We start from the raw sequence: 14213 nt of genomic DNA, 5'->3' as shown, positions 1-14213 counted from the left end.
CAGTTTAATTGAGTAACCTCTTAAACAATTTGCCTTGGTGTCTTGTCACTGAAGCTTTTCAGTATATCATCATTTCATGGGCACAGTAAGAAAAATCTTTTGATGATAGTTACTTATTTACAACTTGTTTTTGCGCTTAGATATAATTAAATCCTCATAAGGAACATCAAGTTAGTGTTTGATTATGTGATGAGGCCAAACATTTGAGATGTGAGAATTAAGGTTGTGAGCATGCTCTACTTCAGAACTTTGTTTCTCATAGCCTGTGTCTTAGGCCACGTGGATTCAGGTGGTCCCAAACTGAGGAACCCTGATTTATAAACCTTCACTCTGCTTGTTCAAGAGTATCCAGATTTTTAAAAATACTTTAAACCTGTAGTTTAAAGTAAGTAAGAACACTTAACATGAGATCTACCCTCTTAAATTTTTAAATACAATATGGTTTTGTTGACTATAGATTCTATACTGTACAGATCTTTAAATGTTTTATACAATGGACACTTTATAGCCATTAAAAACCAACTCCTTATTTTCCCCCTCTCTTGCCTTAGCAGCCACCATTCTACTCCCTGTTTCTATAAATTTGACTATTTAGGATTTCTCATATGAATGGAACCATAAAGTATTTGTCTTTCTATGACTGGATTATTTCACTTAGCATAAGGTCCTTCCCTCAAAATTTACCTGTACTGTCCCATATAGCAGGATTTAAGGCTGAGTAATATTCCAAAGTATATACTGCATTTTATCCACTCATCTGTTGATGGTCATTTAGATTGATTCCACATCTTAACTATAATGAATAATGCTGCAGTGAATATAGAAATACAAGTATCTCTTTAAGATTTTTATTTTTATTATTTTGAATAACTAAGTTTTAATTTTTTGAGAAAATTCCATACTGTTTCCCATAGTGACTGCACAAGTTTTACATTCCTACCAATAGTATATAAGGGTTCTGATTTCTCCACATCTTTGCCAACATTTTTATTTTTGATAATAGCCATTTTAACAGGTATAAAGTGATAGTTCATCATGGCTTTCCTTTGCATATCTCAGATTCATGTTCTCAAACATATTAAACATATTTTTACATAGTTGGACATTTATGTCTTTTTGGAGGACTATGTTCAGGTCCTTTGCCTTTTTTTTTTTTTTTTTTTTTTGCTATTGAGTTGTAGGAGTTGAATGACCAGATTTGATATTCATTGAGATGGTTCCTAGGATAATGATTTTTATATGCTTAAAAATACTTTTATCAGTACCATTTAATGAATACTGGGATAAACTTTTCTTTTATCCAGAATGTTGGTGTTAGAGGTATCAATATGCAAAGTTAAGTCCCATTCTACTTTTTATAAATTTTAAGTAGTTATCTGTTATACTTGGATTTCCACCAGTACAAAAATATCATAAAGCCCATACACAAAACAACCTAATGTGATGGCCATGGAGGTTTGCCACTAAGGTTTGTCTTTTTTTTTTTTTTTTTTTATTTTTATTTATTTTTATTTATTTTTGGGACAGAGAGAGACAGAGCATGAACGGGGGAGGGGCAGAGAGAGAGGGAGACACAGAATCGGAAACAGGCTCCAGGCTCCGAGCCATCAGCCCAGAGCCTGACGCGGGGCTCGAACCCACGGACTGTGAGATCGTGACCTGGCTGAAGTCGGACGCTTAACCGACTGCGCCACCCAGGCGCCCCAAGGTTTGTCTTTAAGAAAGGTCTTACTGATCATCTATAAGAAGCTCAATTAGCTGACCACCTACAGCTGTAGCACTTTTTTTGGGACTCACCACATATAGGCCAAGGCAAGCCTCTTCTCAGATAATGCTACCCAATGACTGAGCACCACAGGTCTCCTAAATCCTTGCCATTCTGCTTCATGACTCTATGGGTAATCTTTCTGACTGAGCCCTCCAACTAGGCTAACTGAGGCTCCTCAGAGCTGCACCTACAGTCTCTTCCCACTTAATCCCTCTTTCCTTTCCCCTCTCCTTTCACATGAGTGAGACCCATGTCATTATCTAGATAGAGGCTTTCCTCACTTACCTGCTCCCTCCTCATTATCCTTCAGAGGGCTTATCCCCATAAATCTCTAGTGTTTTTATCTCCACCTTGTAGTCTGCTTTCTAGACCACCTAGCCAGCACACCTCCCTTGAGTTCCAAATCCCTTTCTATCTGCAGCCCCAATTTTTGTTCTGCTTTGCAACAGAACTTTGCATAAGAGACATCGAACACTGTGGTTTCCACTTCCTACTTTCTGGGAAAGCCCCATCTATCCATCTTCCATTACCAATGTTCCACTGAAAAAGCTATCTCCACTGAAACAACTTATCTCTGTGTTACAAATCCAACTTTCCTGTAGTCTTGCATTCCAGTGACATTTGACATATACATAATTTTAAAGAAGATAGGAAAGCGAGTTTTCGTGTGCAAGTCAAAGAGCCAATATCAGGTCCTAGTTAAGAATATGGCCTTTGGAATTAGATAGCTTTGAGTCCTAGATCTAGGCCTTATGAGCTGTGTGAATTTGGGTAAAATGATAACCCCACTGTGCCTTGGTTTCTCTGCCTCTAAATAGGTAATAACAGCATCTACCTCTTGAAATTGAGGATTAAATTAGATTAAGGAAATTTAAAAAAGTATTTGGCACAGGAATTGCTAGCAATCATTTTTATTATACAAAGACATTTCTTTGGTTTTTCTCCTACTTCTTAGTGCTCCCTCCCCATTCTTTGCTAGTTCTCTCTTTCAAGAGAGACTTCTAAATATTGCAGTGCTCCAGAGGTTGATCAGACATCCACTCTTAGCTATACTTTCTCCTAGCCCAGGAAATTCACATTCCACCTAGATGCCAATAGCTCCTAAATGGGTCTTTATCCTTGACCCATATTCAACAATGTAGTTTACATTTCTACTTGTATATTATAAACAAACGTAACAGAAAGAGAACTCCTGGTAACTTCCCATCTTGTTAAAACATGTTCTTACCTTCCCACCTCCACCAATTTCTCATTTGCTCAAGTTGAAAATCTAGGTAGGAGTCTGTGCTTTCTCCCTTTATCTCTACTATTATTACTATGGTGAAACTATCATCACCTCTAGCCTGGATTATGGAAATAGTCACCAACGTGGGCTCCTAGCTTTCACTTTTGTTCTCTGCAGCAGATTAAGCACAAAATTACCAAACTTATCATTTTAATGTGTAGTAAAATATGTCACTTCTCTCCTTCTTAAAAATCTTTTTTGGCTTCTGGTTGAATTTTAACAAAATCTAGATTATATAACCCTATTTTATCTGGTTCCTGCATACTCACCCATCTTTCCCACCCAAATTACTCATTATGCTCCCAACTCCTCTGGTCTACTCATCGGCCTTTGAACATGCTAAACTCTTCTTATCTACTGTCCAAGATCTTAGGTTTGCTCTACCCCTCAATGCGGTCCTCTTCTTTGGCTTTTTACCTGACCTGTTACTTCAGTTCAAATTTTGGCTCAGACGACACCACCTTCTGGGAAGCTTCCCCTGACCAACTATCTAAAGGATTATAGGGCCACCTGGGTGGCTCAATCAGTTAAGTGTCCAACTCCTGATTTTGTCTCAGGTCATGATCTCATGGTTCAGGAGTTTGAGCCCTGAGTAGGGCTCTGTGCTGACAGGTTGGAGCCTGCTTGAGATTCTCTCTCTGCCCCTCCATCTCTCTAAACAAACACACACACAAACATTACAAACAAAGGAATCTATACTACCCTTTTTTATTATTCTTTAGTCTTGGTTTCTAACACTCTTGAAAATCTGAAGTTGTCTTGGTTGTTTGTGTGCTTACTATCTGTCATTCCACACTAGAGTTTAATTTGCTTTCGGGGAAGAGACCTCATCTGTCTTATTTCTATATGTCCACCACCTAGAGCAGTGCCTGGTACACAGCAGTTGCTTAATAATATTGCCCTAATTAATAAATGACTGAATCATGGCAGAAAGTGAACATTTATTTTGGCAAAAGAGTGACAGAACAGTGATTAACAATTTAAAGGGACCATTGTGGGTAACAACGTACATAATCATAGTTCTTACTGTCTGACTTAGAAATTGTAGAAGTCAGGCAAATGAACAAAGTGGTAATATTAATGTTAAAACTAGAAACTAATATTAAAAAAATTAAAATGCTAACTTGTTTGTTATGGACTTTATGTTGAAGTTTACATAGATACTGGGGGGAGATAAAGTCAACATTTCTTAATCCTCTATCATATGCCTAGAACCTAGCTAGGCTCTTCACATAAGAGAAAAAAATATATTTGTCAGAACATACTCACTCTCTACTTTCATGTTAGAGTGATAAAAATAAACTATAGTATTTAAGTGTAAAGTAGAATTTTTACACTAATATTTCTTTTTATAAGATAATACTTGCTAAATTTCCTATGTAATATGAAAATTAGCACTTTAAAAGAAGAACTTAGAAACCGATAAAGCCATTTTCCTTTGGGAGATGATGTATTTTACATTTTAATACATTATAAATCAGAAATAAAAACTACGGGTTATTTCACTGTAAGCAGAATACTTTCCTGAATATTTTCAGTGATTACAGAAGGTAAAGGGAGGTATTTAAAAGTTAAAAATGATAACTACCATCTGAACTTTTACTCTATAGAGACAATTTGCTAAGTACTATACCAATACGACTTCACTGAAGTAGTTGACTATCCATTTTACAGATTAAAAAACAAAAAAACAAAACAAAACAGAAACAACTATGGCTTAGAAAAGTTGAATTACTGGTCTAAATACAATTTGTTAGTAATTATGTCAACAAGATTTGAATCCAGATTACTGGCTTTAAAGCTCTTAGCCATGGGTATGAACTAAATGTTCATAACCACCTCCCCTTCATTCATGTATTGAAGCCCTAACCCCAAATATGATGGTATTTGGAGGTAAGACCTTTGGGAAGAAATTAGAGTTAGATTTGGTCATGAATGTGGGGACCCTCATGACGAGATTAGTGCTTTTTCAAGATGACAGATCTCTTCTCCTCTCTTTCAACTGGCATGCAGTGAGGAAAAGCCCTATGAACACACAGTCAGAAGGTGGCTATCTGCAAGCCAGGAAGCAGGGTCTCACCAGGAACCAAATCTCTGGGGACCTAGATCTTGGACTACCTAGGCTTTAGAATAATGAGAAATAAATTCTCTTCTTTAAGCCACCCAATCTATGGTATGTGTTACAGTAGCCTGAGCAGACTAAGACCACCACATTGCTAGGTAATCATTATATTGGTTCTAAAGCATGAATAATCACATTAATGAGAGGAAAAAAAAAAGGAGTTCTTTACTGCTCCAGCGCGAACAGTAAAACTCACAAGGGATTTTTCTCTTGGTTCAAATAATATTTTATTAGAAATTAAGTTGTAAAAGTCTATGATGAGGTTCGTCACCAGAGAGACCAAGTTCTCTCTCTGCAGAGTTGCGGTTGAAGCTCTGTGGGAATCCTTCAGTGTATTTGATGCAAACCCTCTGGGGTGTGTTGCTTTCATGAGCACTAAAAAAATCCATGTGAGTATTGAAGGGAAGACTTGAAAGGCCCTCTGAGCTGACCCAGAGTCAGAATGTTCCTTGCCTATGCTCCCTTATAGGGGATTCTGGCTTGATCAATCTCAGATTTTCACTCATAGCCAGCAGCAACTGTACATGCTGCATAGGCAGTATCTTAAGCTCCCAGAGGGATGAAATGCCTCATCACTCAGCAACCACTTTGGCAGACTAAAGGGTGACATTGATTGGCTCTGAACAAGTGAGTAAGAGAAACAGTGTCCAAATCTCCAAAGGAAGCTGGGGGAAAGAAGAAGAAGAAGAAAAAAAAAAAAAGCAAACCCCTTTTTAACACAATCTTAAAATCTTCCAGACTCATAAAATAAATGCAAATCCATCTGCAGTGGGAAATCCAGCCACTCAAATAAGGGTCCCAACAAAGTCATCCTTAGAAAGTGACACATTATTTTATTCATTTATTCAATGTTTACTGAGCCCCTGTTATGTGCCAAATACTGTTCTAGGCTCTGGGGATACAACCTGTACAAAAAGTCCCAGGTCTTAAGGAGAAAGACAAATAGATAATTTATCAGGTGTTGATAAGTGCAAGGGAGAAAAGGAAAGTGAAGCAAGAATGTACAGGGAGGCAGGAAATGAATGCTGTTTCCACACTGGGGTCAGGGAAGGCAAGTCTATTTGATAAGAGACCTGAAGGAAATAAAGGGGCCAGCCATACTGATATTCGTCAGAAGAGAGACTAGCAAGAGTAGGATGATACTTGAGCCACTTACTTGAAGAAGTCAAAGTGGCTGAAGCAGAGTGAAAAGGGGAAGGAAGAGAAGCAAGCTGGAGTGTCGGGCCGGATCAGGTGCCAATGATAAGCTGTGCTAGGACTGAAGCATAACTTGGAGTAGACGGGAAATGATTGGGGGTCTTTGGCAAAGGAGAAACATGACAATAGGTCACAATTTAAAGGGACCGCTCTGGATAAAGAGTATAGGAAATAAGAAGGAAGGTGAGAAGTCAGCAGAAAGTTAATCCAGTTGTTCAAGAAAGCATTTATGATAGTTTGAACCAGAGTAAGTGCAGTGGAGGTCATGAGAAATGGTCATATTTGAACATATTTGGAAGGTAGAACTGACAGGTTTTACCAACAGTTTGCATATAGATGTGACAGACCAAGAGAGTGATTAAAAAGATAATCTAGGACCATTTATGGAGACTGGGAAAATCAGAGGAGGAACAATTTTGACTAAGGTTAAGAAATATTGTGAGTGCTTTTGTAGACCTCTTAATTTTTAGATACCTTTAGATATCCTAGTGGAGTAAACAGTTGGATATAGACATCTGGAGTTTAGAGGAAAGGCTCACACTTAACATATAATTTTGAGAGTTGTCCAAATAAGGGGCATAGTTAAACACATGGACCTGGAGAGAAAGAAGACACAGGAAAGTAAGGAAGTAAAATACAATGGTAACAGCTAATAATTGGGAGGTGAGTGCCAGGCATTATTCTAAGTGCTTTACTTACATTAAACTCTCTTAACCCTCAGAATGCTATGAAGTAGATACCATTATTCACCACTTGAGGAAACTTGTGACTTGTGACTTGACTCTGTGTCACAAGAAGTTGTGACTTGACTTGAGTCACAGAGAAGTTGAAGTACTATATCCCAAATCACACATCTAGACAGGGTGAAGAGGCAAGGTTCAAACACAGGCAGATAAGTTCCAGAATCTTCCACAGAAAAGGCTCAGGTACAAATTACTATTTTCAGACCTTTTTTCTGCTTCAGTGCCTATACCCCCCAATGATGGTCAGAACAAAGAATAAAAATAAAGGTCAGAGTTTTGCACCATTTAAATTCTAGGCTCATACAATCATTAAGCACTAGCAAATGGAAGACTTATAAACAAGTTCTTAGAAACATAGCACCAATAAACCAAACAAAAAACATCAAACAAACCTTCCCTTAAAAGAAAGGTAAACTACCACAGGAAATAAGAATAATTTATTCTATTTACCCAATTTCATCTATAGGTAATAAGGTACCTTTTGATTTTAGAGCTCTAAAAGGAGAAAAAAGTATAGGTCTTACAACTGAGGAAGTACTCTAACTTTTTACAGCAGCCTGGCTTTTGTGTTGACTGGGTTCTAAGCACAGTTTAGCCAGAAATATATTGTTCTTAATATACTCTCAACTATATTAAACCACAATGCTTCCTCTTTAATAAAAATGACTCTCTTCTCTAGGAACAGTATTCATGGAGAACACCAGTAAAACCTTTATTTTTTACTCTTCAGTTATCTTTTTGCATATATCACCTCAGAATGAGCTTCATAATGATGGCTGATGATAGGTATAAGAGCACAAATTTTCACATTGCTCTTATTGATGACAGGATCTTTACCTCCTTCTCTTGATATCTCTAATATAGTAGGAGCTTGGTAAATCTTTGCTAAACAAATAAATAAGTTTTAAGTTTAATGCTTGTTCCTCATGTCAAAATATTGCCATGTACATCTGCAGAAGGGATCTACAAAACTCTGTCCCTTTGGATTTTGCTGATCTACTCAAGTGCCAAGGTTTATGAAAACAGACTATTTTGCTTGGTTAATCTGCATATTTATCACATTCATCCAACTCAAGTACCCCTGGACAGGACCAAACTGAGCATTTCACCCTAGAGAAGTTGCTGCCATTATCTACTGGCAGCAAAGAGGAGCTAAACAGTAAGGCAGACCTTGAAGACATTGTGCTAAGCAAAACAAGCCCAACATACATGGACAAACACTGTATGATTTCAGTTATACGAAACAGAACGTGGAATAGGGGTGACCAGGGGCTGAAAGGTGGGGGGAATGAAGAGTTACTTTTGTAAGTACAGAATTTCAGTCGGGGAGGATGAAAAAGTCCTCGATGGCTAGTGGTGATGGTTGTACAGCAATGTGTATACACTTAATGCCACTGAATTGTACATTTAAAGATGTACATCTTCCCTAAAGATGGTTAAGAGGGTAAATTTTAGGTTATGTATATTTCACCACAAAATACTTATACACAAACAGTTGGGCAGCTATAATGGTACATTCTTCCATTCTTAAGTGGTTTTCTGAAGTCATGGCAGGAAGAGTGGATTTGTCTGTATCTACTTATAGATGCATGTGTGTGTACACATTTACCACCAGACCATGCCCCTTGTCTCCAAATAAGTTATACTTTCATCTGCTCCAAACTTATCAATCCAAAAATTTAATTTTCAGTTTATTTCAAATATGTAATTTTCCAATTGACTTTAGGATCTTTTCTTAACTGCGTACTAACTTACTGACTCCTGAAATGGATGCCTGAATTTGCCTCAGGTTGGGACCTGGATAGAATCCTTTGGACTCAGGCTATTTGCCCCTGGGCAATTTACAATGAGATCTTATAACTTGCTGGGAGAATCTGAGAGGCTGAGAAAGACTCTGGAACAAAGTTCTCCAGCGGAGGGGTCAAATAATTTGGAAACTACAGTTTAACATCTTTTTTCTCCTACTACTAGGATATTATGGGAGGGCACACATTTTTGCAGGCCAGAAGATCTGGGCCTCATCACTGGCCTTGCCCCCAGTGCCCATGTGATCTTGTACAACTTATTTCTCTGATATTAGGCTCCTTATCTATAAAATTAGAAACACCAGTACCTATTTTGCTCAGTTTTTGTGAATCTATCATGTTGGGCATAGAGCGGATGCTTAAGAAATTCTATTTCTTTCCCTTCCCTAATTAGAGTATCTTGGCATGATCAGTAAGAGTTTGGATCTTGAAATTATAATTATGGGCAACCCATAACTGGTCCACAAGCCAATCTGTATGAAGAAGGCTTTGTCTGTGATCCTATGACATAAAAAAATGAAATCTCTAAAACTAAAGACCATCTAATATAATGGAGAAAAAAAACAAAAACAAAAACAAAAACAAAAACAAATGGTTACTTAAAACCCAAACTATAACTACTTTGGCTCAAATGGGGAATGACAAATCTCCTATCAGTAGAAATTAATTAACACTGTTCCCTTCCTCGAAGGGTCTATTGTGGGTAGGAGGAGAAAGCAGAATAAAGCAAAGTCTAAAACTTCAATGAAATTCTGTAGTACTGGTTGAAGGAAAGAATAGGAATAGATAGCCCATTGCTTAGGCTGGCATATTGATGGGCTCTTGGTTATGCAAGGGTAGAGAGTGTAATAAAGTGAGGGGAATAAAAATTTGGTGAAAGTTTAGTAAAAGAGACACAACAAGGCTATTACATCAATGTCCTTGTTATCCCCAAACCTTTAATGAAAAGTTCTACATACTCCTTTGATTTGTGAGAATGCTATTTTAAGGGAGAAATCAAGGAGGAAGTCTGTATTTTGCTTCAGGGATGATGTGGGAGGGTACAGATGCAACTTGGGGAAAGGATCCCAATCTAACAAATTTATGATGAGCAGTTCAGAGCCAGAGTTGACCAGGAAAAACATACACCATCCTTTCCCTCTCTTCATTTCTCCTTCCTTTCTTCTCTTCCTTTCTGGAAGAATTGTGAGGAATGTGAAGTTCTCACTGTATATGGGATAAGGTTCAAATGCATTCCATTTGAATCTAAAAACATACCTTAACTATGCCTGGGATACTCTAGCCGTAACAGGCTGGAATAGAAGTAGGAAGGCTGCCCATGCAAGCTCAGATATGGTCAGAGTTCCCTGAGCAAAACTCAGGGATGGCAAATCAGAGATGTCACCCTCCAGTCCATTTCTCATAAAGGAAATATCAAGTCATCTCTGGAGAACATATTCTGTAGAACTTGTCATGTACTTACACATAAAACACAATTTTGGTTTCTTAAAGGGAACTGGCTTTACTAGAGAAAATTCATCAAAACTTCCTCTCAAAGTATCTGTCAACTGCCAAGATATGTATTTGAGACTCCAAGCTCCCAGTTTGGATAAGAGTGATACAGAACTTCATTAGAGACCCTGTCTTATTTCTTGGAAACAAAGAAAAGGTATGTGAAGAGACAGGCTTTCTTTTAGGTAGAGTTTCAAAGTAAAGGTAGTAGATACAGTATACTTATTCATTGTATTCTCTTCCACAGTTTGCTTTTTTTTAACCTGCCTAGAAGCTTGGTCCTATGCTACAATTTCATCACTAACAATGCTAAGAGACCTCCAGATGGATATCTAGTTTAGACAGTATTTTTTCCAGTATTCATTTTCTTATTTTTTTTAAAAACAGGTTAATATTTTGATATTAGTGAAACTCAAGCATATTTGAGTTATTTCCTCTATAGATTATAGGAACTAATTTTCTGGCTTGCTAGTTAGTATTTAAAAGGAGACTAGCTGGGGGCACGTGGGTGGCTCAGTCAGTTGAGCGTCCGACTTCAGCTCAGGTCACGATCTCACAGTTCTCAAATTCGAGCCCCGCATCTGGCTCTGTGCTGACAGCTCAGAGCCTGGAGCCTGCTTCTGTTTCTGTGTCTCCCCCTCTCTCTGCCCCTAACGCACTTGCATTCTGTCTCTCTCTCAAAAATAAACATTAAAAAATTTTTTTGGGGGGCGCCTGGGTGGCTTGGTCGGTTAAGCGTCCGACTTCGGCTCAGGTCATGATCTCACGGTCCGTGAGTTGGAGCCCCGCATTGGGCTCTGTGCTGACGGCTCGGAGCCTGGAGCCTGTTTCAGATTCTGTGTCTCCCTCTCTCTCTGACCCTCCCCCGCTCATGCTCTGTCTCTCTCTGTCTCAAAAATAAATAAACGTTAAAAAAAAAAAATTAAAAAAAAAATTTTTTTTAAATAAAAGGAGACTAGCTGTACTAAAGGCAATGCTTGAAACATAGTAGGTTCTCAGTAAATACTTCAAAGAAAATAAAGATTGAATAAAATCAAATGAACCAATGAATTAATGAACTAGTGAATATATCAAGAGTTGGCCATATTTCAAAGGAACTGGCCAAATACTCTCAATTTACATAGGTAACAATTTCACTCTCTGCTTACCTTTTGTACCATCTCTCCATCAACAGCATCCCCAATAACAGGATGCAGTCATACACACAAAGGCAACAATGTGTTTATATGTTTGTCTAGGGGAGTGGGCACCTAAATTTTTTATTTATTAATTTTTTTTTTAGGTGTTTAGTCTTAGATTTACAGGTTGAAATCGGAGGAAGAGAAAGGAAATGCTCTTACCCTCCCGGTGCCTCCCCCTTTAGGGAGTATTTATTAATTAAATGAAAGAATAAATAAGTGACTACTCCACTCTGGCTATTTGTCTCCTCCATCTGAACTCTCTTGACTTTTGTCAGTGAGTGTAAAATAGAGATTTTGATTTTTTAATAAGACCTGTGCTTTTAACGAGGTTATTTTTTTTTCCACAAAAGTCATGGTAAAAGATTCTGTGAAACTTTTATTAGACATCAAATGGAATTTCTTTCCTTCCTCCCTTTTTCAACAATTTTCTCCATCGGTTTGTGTTTGTGATTAGATAATTACAGCATTCCATCCAGACCTTGAATTTATATTGCATTGTGAATGTGTAATAGTTATTCATTCTTATGGTTAGAAAAATTAATTATTATTAATTATAATTATAGTATGCACTAACAGAATTATAATTAATCTTCATTGTATTACCTGAATAAAATATTAAGGTTATCAACACCTGGAAATTATGGAGATTTCTGGCAAGGTGTATACTTTCAACTCTGAGCAGATTAATCCTTTTTCTTTCAATCTCTTGGTGCAATAGAAATATATGCAGTTATGGGGAGCCTGGGTGGCGCAGTCGGTTAAGCGTCCGACTTCAGCCAGGTCACGATCTCGCGGTCCGTGAGTTCGAGCCCCGTGTCAGGCTCTGGGCTGATGGCTCGGAGCCTGGAGCCTGTTTCCGATTCTGTGTCTCCCTCTCTCTCTGCCCCTCCCCCGTTCATGCTCTGTCTCTCTCTGTCCCAAAAATAAATTAAAAAAACGTTGAAAAAAAAAAAAAAAAGAAATATGTGCAGTTAGATGGGGTTGCCATCAAGGTACAAAATAGCAGAGGAAGGCAGAAGCTTCAGCTACACAGACAGGCACAGGAGAAGACTCAAAGAAGCCCATATTCTGTGGGACCACAGCGAATACCAGATATAAGCCAGAAATTGAGAATTTCAGGAACTGATTTAAACAAAAATCCTACATATTTGTGTTAGCTTAAAAAGACTCAACCTATTTATGATCAAACGATTAGTATAGATTAATAGAAAGGAGAAGAGAGAAAAGGTATTGACAATTGTAGATTGGCTCCAATAAGTTCCAAAGGCCAGCAGCAGAATGTGAACCCTGATTCTTTCCTGGCCTGTCTGTATTATTTGGAGTTAGAATTGTCTAAATACCATGAGTAATATGGAACTTCTCTGAAGGGTAAGTTAGTGCCCTGATTAACACTTTCTGATAATTCAACTGGAAACATAATTGAGAAGCTTTGTCCTGACAGTTTCTCAGTGATGGGAGTGATATGCACAGTCACTCTGCTTGGAACTTTATCAGTTTATTCCTAAATCCTGGCAGAACAAATTCAACACTTGCTTGGTCATTGCTGTTGCCTTTTTCATGCTTAAGAAAAAGGGCCTGGTCCTTAACACCACAATACACCTTCTTTCTCCCTCTCTTTTCAAACTCTACAAGTAGAGTTTGAAGTATTTCCACAATATTCTATCCACAATATTTCTAAAAGATAAGTGATATAGTATGCTTGCTATTCTCTGAAAATACTCTTGCAGTGTTTAGTTTCTAGCTTATAAAGTTTCCATTGATATTGCTGTACATCCTATCTCTTACAAAGTTTGTGTTTGGATTAGGTTTTATCCTTTTGTGATTAACACTAATATAAATTATATTGATGTAACCCTTGCTATTTATCATATTCCTCTCAGAGGAGTTTAAAATGCTTTAGACATTCCATGTCAAAATGCTTTCATGTTCTACGCTGGCTTATATCCAATTAGTTTATTTCATTATTCAAATACCTAGATACTCATGTAAAATTAATTTATCTTACAAAAAGAAATTTAAGAAAATGAAAAGGACAGGGTTCACTTCTGTCATACGTTCTCTTCAGAGTCATTTAATAGAATGTTTAAGCTCCAGGTAATTCTATTGTGGCCATACATCACCACATTGGATGGTCAGGTGGATATTGTGTTTTAATCTAAGGCTAAGATAAACATAAACTGTAGATAAACAACAATTGAAGAGACAACAGTTAAAAAGGACACCAAATTGTCACCAGGTATTAAAACTAATTTTATAGTTCTTCAGTTTCTTGAGTTAGTATTCACATTTTTTAAAAGTACATGTTAATCATTCTTGTGTCCAGAGCACCAAAAACAGTAGTTATAGCAAAAGCATCTTACTATAAATTTCAAGAAAACAACATCTGGGATAATGATTTAAAGTGAATTTTGAATGTAGAGAAGAGAGACCTTTTAGATACTCCAGAAAGTTCCATTTTTCCTGATCTATAATAAATTCCAATAAACAGAGTTCCTTCATAAACTGCAGAAAACTTCCTAGAAATCTCTTCCCTACTTTTGCATGATAGGATATTAAAAAGCCTTGGAAAAGGTTCTGCTTGAGTTTAAAAAAAATAATAATTAAAACAATAAAGTCCAGGT

Source organism: Panthera leo, chromosome C1, assembly GCF_018350215.1.
Source record: "Panthera leo isolate Ple1 chromosome C1, P.leo_Ple1_pat1.1, whole genome shotgun sequence".
Taxonomy (NCBI): Eukaryota; Metazoa; Chordata; class Mammalia; order Carnivora; family Felidae; genus Panthera; species Panthera leo.
Note: the sequence above shows the minus strand (reverse complement) of the source record.